The 16984-nt window shown below is 49.1% G+C and overlaps 1 protein-coding gene across 1 annotated transcript in view; it reads right to left on the bottom strand.

Moving 5' to 3' along the window:
• IGSF21 (immunoglobin superfamily member 21) overlaps window positions 1–16984 on the bottom strand; it is a 174228-nt gene that overhangs the window by 98617 nt on the left and 58627 nt on the right. The window lies entirely within an intron of this gene.

The following is a 16984-nucleotide window of genomic DNA, read 5'->3' as shown; positions in this document are numbered from 1 at the left end:
TGCTGCAATTCAAACGGCTGGAGCACCAGGGAGAAAGCATCTCGCAGCCTGAAGCAGGAGTGACCATTCTGCCAGGCCAGAACTCTTCCTCCTCATTCCTCTACATCTGTAGACCAAACCTTATTTTCAGTAAGGGGGCAAGCCTGAAGAGGTTGTGCCAAAGCCGTTTTGCAGAGGGGCAGGGGTGAGGGGACAGCGCTGCTCCCCAGAGGGGGCCTTTGCTTGGCTGAGCTGGAAGAGTGAAAACATCACTGACAGGGAAGTACCAGAACAGATGAGGCCAAAAATGAGGCTCTTACCAAGATCCCAAGATATGCAAAAGCTCCCGGATAAATTCTCGCATCTTCTTGAAATTTTTGCTTCCATGAAATTTTCATAGAAGCTTCATTGAAAGACGACTCCCGAATGCATCAAATTCTCTCTGTCTTCACTTTAAGGGAAATCCAGCGTCAAATTGAAATGAGGTGAAGCTACCATGCCCTCCTTAATCTCCCCCCCCCCAAATTTCCCTAAGCCTGCCTGAATCCTTTCGACTTCCTACGAGGTGCCTTGCAAAGAGCCGGGCTCTCCAAATTTGCCTACATTGCTGCTCAAACACAAGCCACAAACCAAGCCAAGATCCTTCTGCGTGAATGCCAATGCGGGGAAAGGTGGCTACATTTGGCTGCTTGGAGAAGCAGATCTGGAAGCGCTGGAGCAAAAAGGGCACCCTTTGCCCCCCCCCCTGCAGCTTGGCTGCTGCCCTCCTCTCCACACCTTCCTCGGCAGGCGACTCAGCCACAAGGGCCCCCCTTTCCCCCACCGCCCCGAGTCACAGGTTCCCTTTGTTCTTTTTATCACTCCCCAGAAGCCTGCCGAGGGAGCCACCGTAGTAACAACTGGCGCCATTTCTTCTGCCCTCTTCATCGCTGGCTTCTCCTGATAAGACCAGCAGAGAACAAATGAATGCATGGAGTCGAGAGGAGAGGTGATTGTTTCTCTTCCTCTTTTTAAAAAAGGGAGATCCAGGAGCTCTTCTGGGAGCGGCCAGTGCGCAGAAGAGGAGATTGCCATGGCAACCTGGAGTCACCACCACCATCTCCGGGCTTTCTCGAGAGGAACATTTCCTCCCCATAAAGTTCCATGAGGACTTGGGATTTGGCTCCACCGAGGCTCCAGAAGTGCCCCCCCCCAGAGAAACAGGTGCAGGCGTCCCAAAGCTCACTGGCCAGGAGAAACTCCAAGTCACGGCGGCCCCAGCAACTTGGGGGCAAGCTTGGCAGAAAGGGAGGGGGAACTGAAGGGCTCCAGCTGTTTCTTTTTTAAAACAAAGAGATCAGACCTCTTTTGCCAACTCGTCTTCTGTTCGGGGTTCTCGACTCCTTTCCTACCCTCACATTTCAAAACTGGCTGCGATTGCAGTCGCAATGACTCCACGCTCCCACCCCTGCTGTTTTGACCCAGAAGTTTCCCGTTTTAAATTTTTACATTTCTCTCTTGTGTGAAGCCGTGGTTTTTAGAAATTTTGTGCCACATCCTGCTTCCTCACACTGATTTCCCCCATTATTTCTGCATCAATAAATCATCACTGTCCATTACACAGGCAGAAGACACGCTATACATATAAATACCCTCTAAACTGCATTAAAAAAAACCTGCACAATGTGCACCTGCTATCTCAAAGGGATCAACAGAAACATGAGCCAAAAGCAGAGAACAGAAACGGTCAGCTCAGAAGTGAATGAACAGAAAAAGTGGCGCTCCGTCTTGGACATTCTCCCTCACACGGAAGAGGGAAAGCAGCCTGGAAGATTTGCTGGGAAGGGTCACAGTCTAAGCACCACAAGAAAGGGGAAAGGGGACTTGGTAAAAGGACCTCTCCTCCACAGTGACTCATGACGAGCTAAACTTCTCTCAGTCTAACCAACCTCACAGCATTGTTGTAGAGGCAAAGCAGATGGAGAACCATGCAGCTTCTTGCTTGGAGTGAGTGAGAGAGAGAGAGAGAGAGAGAGAGAGAGAGAGAGAGAGAGAGATGGGGGGGAAGAGAGGGAGAGAGGGAGAAAGAAAAAAGCAACCAAGTAAGCAAGCAAGCAAGCAAGAACCTAAGAAAACTGTGTGCCCCCAACTCCAGCTGCAGGGCTTCATGTGAGCTGCTGCAATACTTCTCACACATGTGCCTGGAAAACAGAGAATTAAATATAAAAACAGCCTGGGACTTGTAACTGTGTGTGTGTGCAGGGGGGGGGGAGTTGCAACTCCAGATTTGTTGCTCAGGAACCCTTTCAACATCAGCTGCTGGAGTTCTTCCAATACCCTGAAGCAAAACTTAATTGAACCTCTATTTGCCATCACGCCTGCTCCAATTTGGGTCCGTGTCGGTGAAAAGTGGGTTAGAAATGTATTAAATAAAGTAAATATTCAAACCATGCCCCAAAAAGGGAGGAAGTACATTATCTAGACCTGCCCACAGCCAGGGAATCCTTCAGCGGCTAACACTCCTTCCCCCAAGAGGTTTGTGATATGAAATCACCATCACAGGAAACATCCATTGGAAATGCCAGGGATTGAACCCGGGACCTTCTACATGCCAAGCAGATGCTTTCCCACTGAGCCACAGCCCTTCCCTAGTTGTTCTCCCTATATTCATGAATCTCATATGATTTTGTTGCTATATACATTTTCATTTATATACATTTTCATTTCCATTTGTTTCAGAGGAACAGTTTAGATATCCGTTTCACATTGCCTGCTCTCCCCGCCCCCATCAACTTCCTCTTATGTTGCATGATCTGTTTGACTTTGTTGATTGGAATGCTTCCATGCCAGTTTCATCATTCCTCCTGCCTTCTAGCTCTCTCCCTGCCCCCACTGCTTGACTTGAATTTTCTCACTAGACTGCCAGGCACCAACAAAATGAATGTGCCAATGACATTTATTCAGTTCATTCCTATTCCCATTAATTTTCATTGTGATAATGAATGTACTAAATTGAGGGGTTTTTCTTTCTTAGCTTTTAATTTCTTATAAAACTAACACATCCCACTTACGAGGGTTATCAAAGAAGAGAAAAAGCAGAATGAGGGACGTTCATTCCGCCTCCCTCCCCCACCCCCAAGACATTTGCAAGTTACTCCTTGGGCCCCTTCTCCAAAGGATGCGGATTCTCTCTGTTTCTCCTTAAAAGAAAAAAGAAATGGATGCCAGCCGCAGAGCTATGCCGCACACCTGCCTCTTGCCTCCTGCCGGCAAGCACTGTCAGAATCATTTACAAATTGTATAAATATAACGCAACAGTCCCAGCATCTCCGCACCAGTTCAGTGGAGAGCATCCTTCACTGCTAAAGTGAGGAGGAAACGGCAAGAGGAGAGGAGAGGCGGGAAGAGAGGCAGACGTCCCTCTCTGGAGGGCAGCTGCTTCACTTTGGTTTTGCAGACCCCAAACGAAGGCTGACTGGACATATTCTTACTGATTTGTTTTGGTTTCCCTTATTTATAATCCAGCTTTCTCCCCAGCGGGAACCCAAAGAGCCTTCTCCTCCGTTTTATTTTCACAACAACCCTGTGAGGTAGGTTAGGCTGAGTGTGCGTGACAGGCCCAAAGTCACCCAGCAGGCATCCATGGTAGAATGGGGATTTGAATGCAGGACCCTCAGATCCTAGCTGGACACTTCTAACTGCTACACCACGCTGGCTCTCGTTACTGAAGCGCACTGTGCCTCCCCTCTCCACACACTCGGCAGGCGCCAGCGAGGGGGTCTCTCCCTGAACCCAGGTGGGTTGCAGCAGCCACTTCCAAGAGTGACCTCCAATTCGCTCACACTGCAACCCAGGGCAGCCCGCCCACTAGGCTCCACATCCCCTTTGAGTCACCCCCATTGGTTTCCTCCTCCATTAGGATTCTTGTTCACAATGAAGCCACACTAGAAAGGAGACCGTCGATTTACCAGACAAGGAAAAGAGTTCGTGACGGTTACTTCTCTTTGCCAAATTCTTAAGACCAAGAAACTCCACCCAATCGACCAACTCAATTAAAAATTCCTCTCAGCCCCTGCCGATAAGCACTCCCCCCACCCCAGGTTCACACATCCACATGAACTTCCTCCTGTCCATTCCCACATTTTTGTGGACATCTGCTCCACACTACCTTCCACTCCTCTCTCTCTCTGCACAGCCTTTGACTGATGTGTTCACGTGCTCCTGTGCAGTGGCAAAGCACCACCCCCAAAAAAGCATCTTTATGCAGTTGTGCACATACATCGATTCACAATTATATTGTCAATTCACTATTGCTCCTTTTCTGTCAGTGTTCAATTCATGTCCCTGTCAGTATCACAGCAGAAAAGTTTTCAAGTTCACTGGTGGTGCCACTTGTGTTCACAGAGCTCTGCACAGAACTGGCTGACAAACAAAAGAGAGTTCCTAATACACAGTTGTTTGGCCACAGAATTCAGATAAAAAGAGTCTCACGAGGACCCTGAATGTCTATCCCTTCGTGGCTGGCATGCAAACATGTGAAGTGACTCACTAGTTGGAAAAGTGTAGGGAAATACTCAATCTGTAGCAGAGTAAGAGAATTGCACATTGGACATAATCGGGGCTTTTTTCTGGGAAAAGAGGTGGTGGAACTTAGTGGGTTGCCCTTGGAGAAAATGGTCACATGACTGGTGGCCCTGCCCCCTGATCTCCAGACAGAGGGGAGTTGAGATTGCCCTCCGTGCCGCTCCAGCGAGATCAGGGGGCGGGGCCACCAGCCATGTGACCATTTTCAAGAGGTGCCGGAACTCCATTCCACCACGTTCCAGCTGGAAAAAAGCCCTGGACATAATGAAAACAATCCCCCCCCAGATGTTTAGCTGTATAAAAATAATTTACTACATAAAAGGATAAAAAGCTTACATTGGAATAAAACAAGAAATGGCTAACTGGCTACCTTTTGGCTAACTTCTGAACTAAACAGAGACTTTCTTCAGACTATTACATTTTAGAGAGAGAGAAACTAGACTGACTCAGAGCCAAGCTACAAGTGACACCGGACACAGGTTGGACACTTGTCAGCTTCCCTCAAGTTTTGATGGGAAATGTAGGCATCCTGGCCTTGCAGCTGTAATGGAGAGCCAAGCTGCAAGACCAGGATGCCTACATTTCCCATCAAAACTTGAGGGAAGCTGACAAGTGTCCAACCTGTGTCAGGCGTCACTTGTAGCTTGGCTCTTAGACTGAACAAAGAGCAATAAATTTCTGTGATCTTTCTACTTAATTGCCCCCACCCCCAATAAAGTGGTTGCCCAATAGAGAATCCTAATTCTAGTTCATTAAGCATAGAGACTCTGATTTCTATGGCGGGGAAAACTCACTCAGCAGCTAAGTGGCTACATGCAAATAAGTTTTTGTAACACAGACAACAGTTTAACCCTTTTGTGACTGATTGTAAATGCTTGCTAATGCCCAACAAAAAGTGCTATGCCTGACTGATATCCGCCTGCCATACCAGAATCACACTTATCCTCTAAGGAGTTCAGGGTAACATACCTGGATGGGGATGATTCTATGTTACTCCTTGCGAGTAGGGTGGGTTAAGCTGAGAACAAATAACTGGCCGAAAAGACCCCAATGACTCTTCAAGTCTGAGCAGAGATCTGACCCCCCCCCCCCCCCCAATGCAAGGGCAGCAGTCTGATCGCTACCGTGTGCTGGCTTTCCATGCCACACTGATAAGCAAATTCTGATTCAGTGTTTTGAGCTGCAGTGGTGCAGGCGCACCTGCAGGCCAACCCTCAACACCACATTTATGGCGCGATGGGCACACGAACCAGACCACGTGCCTACGTTTCTCAGCCAAGGCAGATCCGGCTTCCAGAGTTGGATGAGGTTTTTACCCACTGGCCTACTTTGTGTCCCAATTTGGTGAGGGGGAAAAAAACCCCAACCTACTCTCCAGGGATAGGAAAGAGGGGGAGAGAGCAGGGCAAGTGCCCCCCCCCCTCATTCGGAAAGAGATGTCTCAAAACATAAAAACAGAAATTGACACCTCCCTCTTCTCTGCTCTGTTGCTCTTCAGCACCCAGAGCACCATTCGCTCCCGTTTCCCCTCCAGAGCCACCTCATCTTATCACGCATGGCGCCCCAGGATGCTTCTCCGAAGGGGGGGGAGGATTATGCAAATCAAGAGCCGGCTTTTCCGGGAAAGTGGGCTAATCCAATATTACTGCACAGGGCTGAGACTGAGTGAAAACAGGAACAAAGAGAGGAGAGGGCGAATGCGTGTGGGGTGGCATGGTTGTGTGCCCACACCCTGGGGTGTGGGAAAGAGAAGGGACGGAGTGCTCTGAGGGCACCATCAGAAACTGGGAAAGGTTGCTACTGGATCCCAGGGGTAGCTCAGAACCTGTTTGCTGAGCCAGGCCTCAGCCCGGGAGCGTCACACATAAGGCAAAGTACCGGGGCTCTATCATTTTGTCACACTCTGGGGTGACCAAGAAATGGAATGCAGAAGAAGGCTATTGTGGTGAAATGCCTTTCGCCCCGGAATTCATATTCATTTGGACCTGCATTTATCTCAGGCCAGACAGGAAAAGTGTCCTTTGGATGTCTGAGGGAATGCAACTGAAAGGCTGAGCCACACCTCAGCATGCTAAGAACAAGCCAGTGCTACAGAAATGCAGAACAAAGCCAGCCCAGGCTCCCGCTCGTGACTAAGAACGCTGGGGTGGCTAAAGCAATAGAAGGAAACCCCTTCCTTTGGGTCAGGAAGGGACGATGTCTCGCCTTTCTCCCTACTGGGGAACCAAACCGGCTTTTATAAAGGCGAGAGTAGAGTACTGGACCCGTTCAGGAGGGCACAGGCAGTTCCATTTCCCACATTCATAGAATCATAGGGTTGGAAAGGACCTCTAGGGTCATCTAGTCCAACCCCCTGCACAAAGCAGGAAATTCACAGCTACCCCCACCCCCTGACTGCCCCAGTGACCCCTGCTCCATGCCCAGAAGATGGCAAAACACCTCCAGGATCCCTAGTCAAACTGGCCTGGGGGAAATTGCTCCCTGACCCCAAGGTGGCAATCGGCCTTCCCCTGGACATGTAAGAAGAGGCCACGAGAACTAAGCACTGATGCAACCCTTCCTGCCCTCCCTCTCATGATCTGCCCAGGTTCACAGAGTCAGCATTGCTGTCAGATGGCCATCTAGCCTCTGCTTAAAAACCTCCAAAGGAGGAGTGCCCACCACCTCCCGAGGAAGCCTGTTCCACTGAGGGGCCACTCTCACTGTCCAGAAATTCTTCCTAATGTTTAGCCAAAAACTCTTTTGATTTAGTTTCAAGCCGTTGGTTCTGGTCCGACCTTCCGGGGCAGCGGAAAACAACTCCATGCCATCCTCTAAATGACAGCCCTTCAAGTACTTGGAGATGGTTATCATATCACCTCTCAGTGGTTTCCTCTCCAGGCTAAACATACCGAGCTCCTTCAAACTTTCCTGACAGGACTTGGTCTCCAGACCCCTCACTATCTTCGTTGCCATCCTCTGGACACATTCCAGTTTGTCTAGATCCTTCTTAAATTGTGGTGCCCCAAACTGAACACAATAGTCTAGGTGCAGTCTAACCAGAGCATAGTAGAGCGATACCATCACTTCGCGTGATCTGGACACTATACTTCTGTTGATAGAGCCCAAGATCACATTTGCCTTTTTAGCGACCACATCACACTGTGCACTCATGTCCAGTGTATGGTCTACTAAGACCCCTAGATGCTTTTCACATGTACTACTGCCAAGACAAGCCTCCCCCATCCTATAATTATGCATTTGGTTTTTCCTTCCTAAATGCAGAACTTTGCATTTGTCTCTGCTGAAATTCATTTTATTTGTTTTCCAGCCTGTCAAGACCGTCCTGTGGTTGTTCATTGTTTATTAACGGCATGTCGTGGGCGATACCCTCTTCTGTTCGCCTTGATTGTCTGACTTTTGCAGTCCTGCTCCTGTTGTGTTGTTTACTGGATGTCTTGTGCTGTCTGATGACATTGTTGATATGGTATGATCTCCCCGGAGTCTCAGTGAAAGAGGAGGGCTCTAGATAAATACATGGGACAATGGAAATGGACTGAAGTTCCCCATTTGGGGTTGGGGCCACGATAAGGTTGCTAGCTCCAGGACGGGAAATTCCTGGATATTTGGAGGTGAAGCCTAGAGAGGGCAGGGTTTGGGGAGGACAAGGGGCCCAGCAGGTTATGTAGCATAGAATTCAACCTCCAAAGCAGCCATGTTCTCCAGGTATGGCCTGGAGAGCAGTTGTAACTCCAGGAGATCTCCAGCCACCATCTGGAGGCTGGCAACCCTAGGCCACGGGGTGGACTCATAGCTTGCAGCAGGCATCTTAAGTAAGATCTATGGGGGGCACAGTTGGAGGCAGAGCAGCTTACCCTTCCCTTCCTCCAAAGAGCTCATGGCAACGTACAAGTTTTTCCCTTCCTTTCCTTTATCTTAGAACAACTCTCTGAGGTAGTTTAGGCTGAATGAGAATGATGGTCTCAAAGTCACCCAGGGCTTCAGGGCCAAGCAGGGATTTGAACTCAGCTCTCGCAGGTCCCAGACCAACCACCTTCCTTTCACATTGGCTCTCCACAAAGAGAAGTGACCTCGTGCCTAAGCACAGAGGCTGAGGTGAAGAGGATTCCTCTCCGCTCTTGAAGGAAGGTGGTGTTCTTATTTAGGGCTGCCAATCTATTTTGCTGAAGCTGGAAAGGGTTGTCCGGTCCGTTCGAGCCTATCGATTACATCGACGATGGTGAAACCTGCTTGATGCATCGAACTCTGAAGGGGACCAGAGGAGTGCTGCTTTGGGGTGAGGATGCATCGCAGCTGCGAGCACGGCTTAGAAGAGGCATAACCCCCCTCCTTCCAGCCGCGCCGCTTCGTGATGCTCAAACGTCAGCTGATGGCCGGGGACAATCCTGCAGCTGATTTTTCAATAATTCGTTCCAATCCTTGCGAATTGTTTGCAGGGAGCTGTTTGTAGGGTTGCTGTACTCAGCACAGAGCAACACAATTGGCTTTCGTGCAAACACAACCCAATGATGCCCATCCACTCTCTTAGGCACTGCTGCACATTTCTCTGTTCCACAGAATTTAATCAATCATCAAGTATATAAACTGCTGGCAAATAAACAGCGTATTTTTTAAAAAAATCCTACCCCTCACTGCTCCGTTCTGTATTCTTTAGTGACGTGAATGGCTGGCAATCTGCTTGACTCGAGGGTTTTTGTGCAGGAGCGGTTTTGCAAAGCACCATGGGATTTGTAGTTTTCTGCTTGCTTTTTTTTTTTGCATTTTGAAAAAAGGGTAAAAATAAAAATAAAATTGTGCAGCACAATGAGAAGCAGCCAGAAAAGCGAAACGTTTTGAAAGCAAGCACAACCTGATTGTGTAGAGCAAAAAACCCCATCATGTGATCCTTGTAACCAAGGGTGGACTGTTCAGGAAAAGCCCTTTTTTGCACTTTCTACTAGGCAACCAACTCCATTATCAGCTGGCGGGGCGGGGGGTGGGGGCTGTGGCTCAGTGGCAAAGCATCAGCTTTGCATGCAGAAGGTCTAATCATCATCAGCATATCTAGGTTATTATTTATTTATTTATGTTATTTATAGTCCACCTTTTTTGCTGAGACTCAAGGAGGATTACACAGTGTGAGCCCATTCCGCTGGTTTCAAGGACATTTCAATAAACAATGCAACAGGGTCTATAAATGCAAATTTGCAAAGATTTAAAACCAGCAGAAATCCAATGCAGGGTTGAAGAAATGCTGAAACGGAGCAGAAGCAATTCTAAGATTGATGCATTAAACAACAAAAGATCAGGTAGGAGGTGACGGGAAAGACTTTTCTCTGCCTTGAGACCCCCCTGCAGAGCCACCGCTAGTCTAAGTAGTCAAAACTGACCGTGACGGACCCAACAGGGGTCTTCTGCAGGAGAAAGAGGCTTTATGCGTTCATGTGCCTACTGTCATTGGATGCCTTCATGGGCTCAGGCGAGTAAATGCTGCCAAACACAGCTAGTAGGCAGCCACAAACCTGTTCTTGAGGTGTTCTCGCTGTTTGCCGCAAAACCAAACAAATCTGAGAATCAGTTCACCCTTATCACACCCAGTGAACCAGGTAAATTCGACTGTCAAACGCGCTTGCTGCAAAAATTGCAGCATGCTATTTATATATATTTGTATAAAACGAAAGGATCGTTTTAAAAAACTGCACTGCCTGATTTGTTGTGGGTACCTTCACTAAAAAATCATTGGATCAATTAATCTAATCGAAGCTGAGCCACAAGACCAAATTCTCATCAGGGAAGCCACTCTTCCAAATCACAGCTCTACAGAACTTCGTTTTCTTTTCCTGGGAAGGGGGGCCTGGTACCCTGCACTCTCTCGGGCAAGACTTCTAATCTTTTCAGCACGTGCCTGATTCTGCAGACACGGATGGCTGCCTTTACAATCCAGCTGTCCTCCAACAATGTACAGCAAATGGGGAGGGGGTAGATCTGTACACGCACGAAAGTCAACTTTGCAGACATGTTGATATATGCTAAACAGGCTGGCTCCAAAATGAATTTTAAATTGGGTCCAGCTTAGGGGGGAAACCTGGGCACCAGGGTTAGGAATGCTTTGCAAATGAAGAAGCATGCAAGACTGGATTCTGCCACTTCTGCTGCACTGTGGGGTGACCAAGGGCCAAGCTAGAAGTGACGAATTACACTTGAATGGCAAGTGAACAGACTCACATGTATTCCTCCCCGTTCACTTGTGCTCCAGTTGCGCTCCACTGGATCACAAAGTGTGCTCCACATTGAGTGGAGTGCAAGTGGAGAGCAAGTGAACAGGGAGGAATACATGTGAGTCTGTTCACTTGCCAGGCAAGTGTCATTCGTCCCTTGTAGCTTGGCCCCAAGACAAAGCCCCTTAGGTCATGCTATGTAGATGAAGGGGAGTGGCTATGCAGATAGGGCTTGCTTTGGTCTTCATGCTCATTGTGGCACAAGACAGAGCAACATTATGCAGAAGACCGGACAGACCCCTGCCCCAGGGTACAGAGAGGGAGGGACTGGGGAATCAGCTGCCCACAGACCTGGCCTTGAGGCGCTTCAGGGGGATCAGTTGCCATGAAGGAACGGGGAGCCGGCTGCTTTCACTCATCCAGCCATTAGTCCAGACTCTCCAGCATTTGCCTGCTTCTTGATTCTGATTTAACTAAGAGGATTTATAAAATGTGCAGGAGTGTTCCTTCCTTACGGGGAGATGCATTTAACACACGGAATACTCAGTCCCCTGCTGTTATCTAAAAAGGTGCAGGCTGAGAACAGGTGCCCTGTGGATGAATACGGCCCTTAAGTCCCACGCACAGATGCACGAAGTTGGGGGGCAAATTGGCCCAAGCGAGCCCTCAGAGCTGGGTGAATTGAGGCTGCTGCCTTCAAACCTGAGAAGCCCCGAGGTGCCGGTGCCCACGAGCAGCTGCCGCTGAGGTTCTGGGCAGGACAGCAAGAGACCCAAGACCCCTTCCAATGGCAGCAGAGTGGAAAGGGGAGAAGGAGAGCGCTTGAGAGACGGAGACAGTGGACAGAAGCCCAGCCAAAAGGAACGTGTTTCTCTAGGGCTGTAATCATATGCCTGTTTACTTTAAAGTAAGCCCATTGCATTCCGTGGGATTTATCTCTGAGTAAACACACACAGGTTTGGGCACAGAGAGGTTGCCATGTGGCAGACACAAAAGGCAGGCAACGTAGCAGGATCTCACAGGCTGTCCCAAAGAGAACAGGGCGAGTGCCTGAACTTTTAAGCAGGCTAGAAGAGGAGGGTGTTGAGGCACATGGAGGCAGGCCCCTGAGAGGTGAGGGAAGTGGCCCCAGATCTTACAGAATCATGAAACATAGAAACATCTAGTCCAACCCTATGCACAATGCAGGAAATTCACAGCTATCTTCTCCCCTCCCCTCTCCCAGTAGCCCCTGCTCTATGACCAAAGGAAGGCAAAAACCCTCCAGGATACCGGGCCAATCTGGCTTAAAGAAAATTCCTTCCTGACCCCAAAGTGGCGATCGGCATTACCTTAGGTGTGTAAGAAAGGGGCACGGGAGCCAAGCACCGGCTCGCCCCTTCATGCCCTCCTTCTTCCGATAGGTGTACATTCATATTAATTTTCCTAGCTGTCAGATGACCATCTATCCTCTTCTGAAATACCTCCAAGGAAGGCTTATAAAATAATGCATGATGCAAAGAAAATGATTTTTTCCTGCTTCGCTTATTTTGTGCCCCCCTCTGCGCATGACTGGCAGATGGTTCAGGCCAGCCAAAGTACTCCACACTCAGTTTATGGAATTAAACACTGCAGGATTTGGTGGCCAGTGGTTTGGATGTCTTTAAAGGGAGATTAGAAAAATCCATGGAAGTGGAGAGCTCCATCAGGGGCTATTAACTGTGTTAGCTAAATAGGACCTCCACGTCCAGTGGCAAAATACCTCCAGATAACAACTGCTGGGGGGGCCTCTTGTATCAGGGCAAGCCTCCTCCTATCATAGTGAAGCACCTCTGCTAGTACAATGGATCCGGGCCCCACAAGTATAAATTTAGACAGACAGACAGACAGACAGACAGAGGCCATTTTCACACTACTAACCTGCTTCCGTAACGTTGCGAAACGTTGCACAAAAAACGCGGAAGATAGCATCTTCTCGTGAGAGTTTTGCGCGATGTCGCACAAAACTCTCGGGAGAAGACGCTATCTTCCGCATTTTTTGCATGATGTTTCGCAACGTTACGGAAGCAGGTTAGTCGTGTGAAAACGGCCAGGCAGACAGACAGACAGACAGACAGAGGAAATACTGTATGCCCTGTGTATTAAAAACATACAATGTGTGTGCACAGTGTAGAAATCTACTAATCCAACAGTAGAAAGCAGAGAAGAAAAATTATTGATAAAAGTATGAATATAAACAGAACTGAAATAGAGAACATTTTCTCTTCCCTAATCATATTAGAGACAGAAAAGTGACATCAAACTGACATGCAGTAAAAGAGTGTCAAAACACACCATCTGGAGCCACTAACAGGGGACACAAAGGGGGGAAATGCAAGAACGGGCAGATCACAGACACATTATGAAGAGAGAAGCCAGTTGCTGCAAAGTCGCAGAGGCCGCGCCAGGACCTTTGTCATTTAATGCCGAAAGAGCCTCCCCCCCCCTTATTCTCATCTCCACTGATCCGTAAACTTTCTTGTTCTTGTCCAATACAATTTGATGGCGAGATTTTAAGGGCTGTCATCTGTCACCCTGTGTGTCTCAGGGAGGGGCTGAACCTGGGGGGATGAGCCCCTGCTTTGGAAGCAGATAGCCCCGGATTCAGCCCTAGGCACCTTGGGTCACAGATGTGGGCAGCTTTGATGCTTCCAAGGGAGGTAAAAGAAAAATAAGACATAGTTTTGAGACAAACAGAGCAGCACCAATGATCATGCAACAGCAAGATCTCCAAGAGGACCTGACCCATCTGTACAGACGTCACTTCCCAGCTCCGGGAGTCGCTCTTGCAGATCAATACAAAAAGCATCAACGGAGTTTTACTGAAACTGGGAACACGCCAATAAGAACAGGAAGGAGCAGAAGAGCTTGGAGAATCTTGTTTGGGGCAGCTTGCTTGGGGAATATTCGGAGATCCATGCTATCAAGAAAATAGAGAAGACCAGAAAAGGTTCCAAAGAGGGCAATTGAGATGATCAAAGAGACTGGGCGGGGGTGAGCAGAGAGGATAATTAGGTTTGCATTCATTTTGAAAAAGGATGACGGTGGGCACAACAGAGAACTTGGAAGGGTGACCAAAGGGAGGGTAGGGAAAAAAAGAATACTGGAGGGACCAGAGGAGCACAGCAGGCCCCCCACCTGTGGCTCTGCAATGCAGCATGGTGGGAGGTCGGGAAGAAAACGACACTAATGCACGTAGAAGGGAATTAATTATGGAATGAAGCCAAGACCTCCGTGAAGGCTGTTAGGAAAGGCCCACAAACCCTGCAGGAGGACGTGTGTGCGTTCGTGCGTGAGTGTGTGAGTGTGCGTGTGTGCGTGTGTGTGTCCCATCTCTTGCATTCCATCAATATTCAACTAAGACTGGAAGGGAAACTCTGGGTCAGATAGGCCAGTGACCCTGGAGTCTAAAAGCTCAAGCCCTGCCGTCAGATGCCCCTGGCAGGCCTCCAGTTCAAGCAGGAGGAGCCCGTGAAGCCCAGCACTTAAACTGGGACTGCAGAGTCTCAGCCGCAAGCCCCTCCTCAGCCACAAAGCTCCCTAGTTGACCCACCAGCTCTTATGGCTGACAACCTCCAGGGGGTGACTGGAGACCTCCTGGAATTACAGCTGATCTCCAGGCCAGAGAAATCAGTTCCTGGGGAGAAAAGGGCTGCTTTGGAGGGTGAACTCTATGGCATTTTGCTCCACTGAGGTCTCTCCCCAAATCCCACCCCCTCCAGGCTCCACCCCCCAAATCTCCCAACCTGGAGCTGGCAGCCCGGCTCCTTTACTTCCAGCCCTGCAATTGTTGCCTCCGTGATTCCATTTTATGTTCCCCTCCCCCCATCACTATGATCCATATGATGCAACGTGAAAGGGCTCGCAGGTGGACTCCAGTAGGCTGAGGCTGCTGCGCTGACCTTAGCACAGGTGGGAAGCCAGGCAGTCGGAAGGGAGGCGAGGGGGACGGGCAGCCGCTGTCGCAACCACTCGCCCTGGCCCCCTGACCACTGGACAGCCTTGACATGCCCGACTGGCAGCTCCACCCCATCCGAGCTCTTCACTGCCCATCACAGCGGCAGGATTCCCTCTCCAGCAGGGTCAGCTCAGGCTGCGGGGGAATTGTGCCGGGTTGGTTCAGGGAATCTTAAATGTTGCTGCGTATTAAGAGAGCCTGACAAGGGATTTCTCTCCCCCGCACGGTATTATTGTTTCCCTTTAATCCCCTGGGGTGTCTGCCACTGAAATCTGCCAGAAATGGAAAACAGGGCTGTGGGGAGGGGAGGGGGAAGACCCTCTCCAGCTGGCACGCGCAGGCAGGGGTGGGGGTTTCCATTCCAAAGGATGCCGATTAGATCCTTAGATTGGTCTTGCTCAGTTCAGGAGACATCTGCAGAGCAGGGTGAGGATCCAGGGGACGACTGAAGAAGAAGAGAGGCTAAAAATCAGCTTGGGAAGAAGCACTGCTCCCCCCCCCTCCTGGACAAACCTGCCCAGCCTTGAAGATAGCCACTGAGAATGCCATGTCAGAGACTGGCCTAATTGGTGGTAGCACCGTGGTTCTGGGATTTCTGGAGTGATCTTTACAGCTTTGGGGTAGAAGCCTGGCTAAACCTGACCTATTTACTCATGTGTACAACAACTTCTAATTAGGTGAGCATTCGTAATCCCATTTTTAAAAAACGTTGTATTCTCTTTATTGATGGCTTCAGCCTGGTGCTTTTGTTTTTATTTTTTTTAAATATGCAATGACTATATTGTTTTTAACTTGAAAAGAAGTTGTGCAACCTCTTCTAAACACACAACAGCTAAAAAGGAGTCAGATAAATGAGCAATAAAGTCATGCAATTCAATAAACAACAATCGACACCAACTACTGCAGGGCTAAATCCCAATGCGCGGCCCAAAGGTGAACACTGTAAGCCACAGCCAGCCACTGAACAGTGCGCCAAATCTGTTGAAACATCCTGATAATACAACGGAGCAGCAGCCACAACCAGCAGGAACGCCATGAAATCTTCAGAGGCCCACTGGAGTGGGGTGGGGGGGCTCCCATACTCCCCTGAACCTTGCTAGACTAGGTGCCACCACCAAAGAGGCTGGAAATGTCATAGAGACCAACTGGACCTCCTGGAAGGAGTGTCACCAGAAGGCTGCATTGGTCAGAAAGACTTATTTTTATAGGCCTCGCCTTCTTATACAAGGTTAAGTGCCATAAATAAATACATACATACATACATACATATTTCTGAAGTCACTCAACACTGAACTGAGTTCTTAAAATTGTAAAGGAAGGGTTGAACAACTCGGATAAAAATTTTGGCATTTTCTTGCACTTCCTTTAAATATCAGGCACCCAGCCCTTCTCTCTACCGCTAGGCCTCCTATTTAACCCACCCTGGGCATGGCACCCCCCCCCAGCCCCAATTCCCACTCCCAGGAATTCACAAAAGTGAAAGATAAATGGCCTCCACATAGTGACAGTTTAGGAAAGACCACAGAAGCAAGAGGAGACAGCCTAGAGAGTCACCTGAAAGTGACATCACATCCTCCCTAAACTCCGCCCTCAAACTCCCAGCATTTGCCGAGGCAGTGTGGGGAACCCTGCCTCTTGCTTCCAGTGCCTTCCAAATACTTCAGTAACTCCTCGCTCTTTTGTTCAAGGTTTTCTACAGGTAGGAAGTCACGCTCCCTTTTGGTGACTTTGGGAGCCAGTTTTCACCGAGCAAGAGTGAGGACGCTGCTGGTTCAGAAAGCATTTAATCAGGTAGCCCAACCTGACCGGCCACAGGCTCAATGACAGCCTCTCACTGTATTCACAACAGAGCTCGGATTATGCCCAGGAAGGCAAAGGCCAGGCTGTGTCTGCTTTTTAATTTGCCCCCAAAGCGGCAGCAAAACGGGAAAGGAAGGAACAGTGAATAAAGGGAGATATTTGGAAATATTCCACATCTTCACTCACAGTATGAACAAAAGACACATTTCCAGTTTTCAACACCTCCGGGAGACAAGTCCCAAGCCCAGAACACTCGCAAAACAAAAGCAGAGACTAGCCCAGATCCCTTTTTGCCGGCTACTGGAGGCGCCGCAACCACAGAGATCAGATGTACCCGCCGTAATAATTTTCTCCCTCTTCCTGGAGCAGATTGGCGGAGAGCAAACGGGAAGGGCAGCAGGCAGGGAGAGATGGCCCTCGCGTCCCCTGGCAGGGTTAAACTCCCGTCGTCCCCTGAAAAGACTTAATG

This window comes from Eublepharis macularius, chromosome 17, assembly GCF_028583425.1.
Source record: "Eublepharis macularius isolate TG4126 chromosome 17, MPM_Emac_v1.0, whole genome shotgun sequence".
NCBI lineage: Eukaryota > Metazoa > Chordata > Lepidosauria > Squamata > Eublepharidae > Eublepharis > Eublepharis macularius.
The sequence above is the reverse complement of the archived record's forward strand: the minus strand, read 5'-3'. Positions and strand labels throughout refer to the sequence as shown.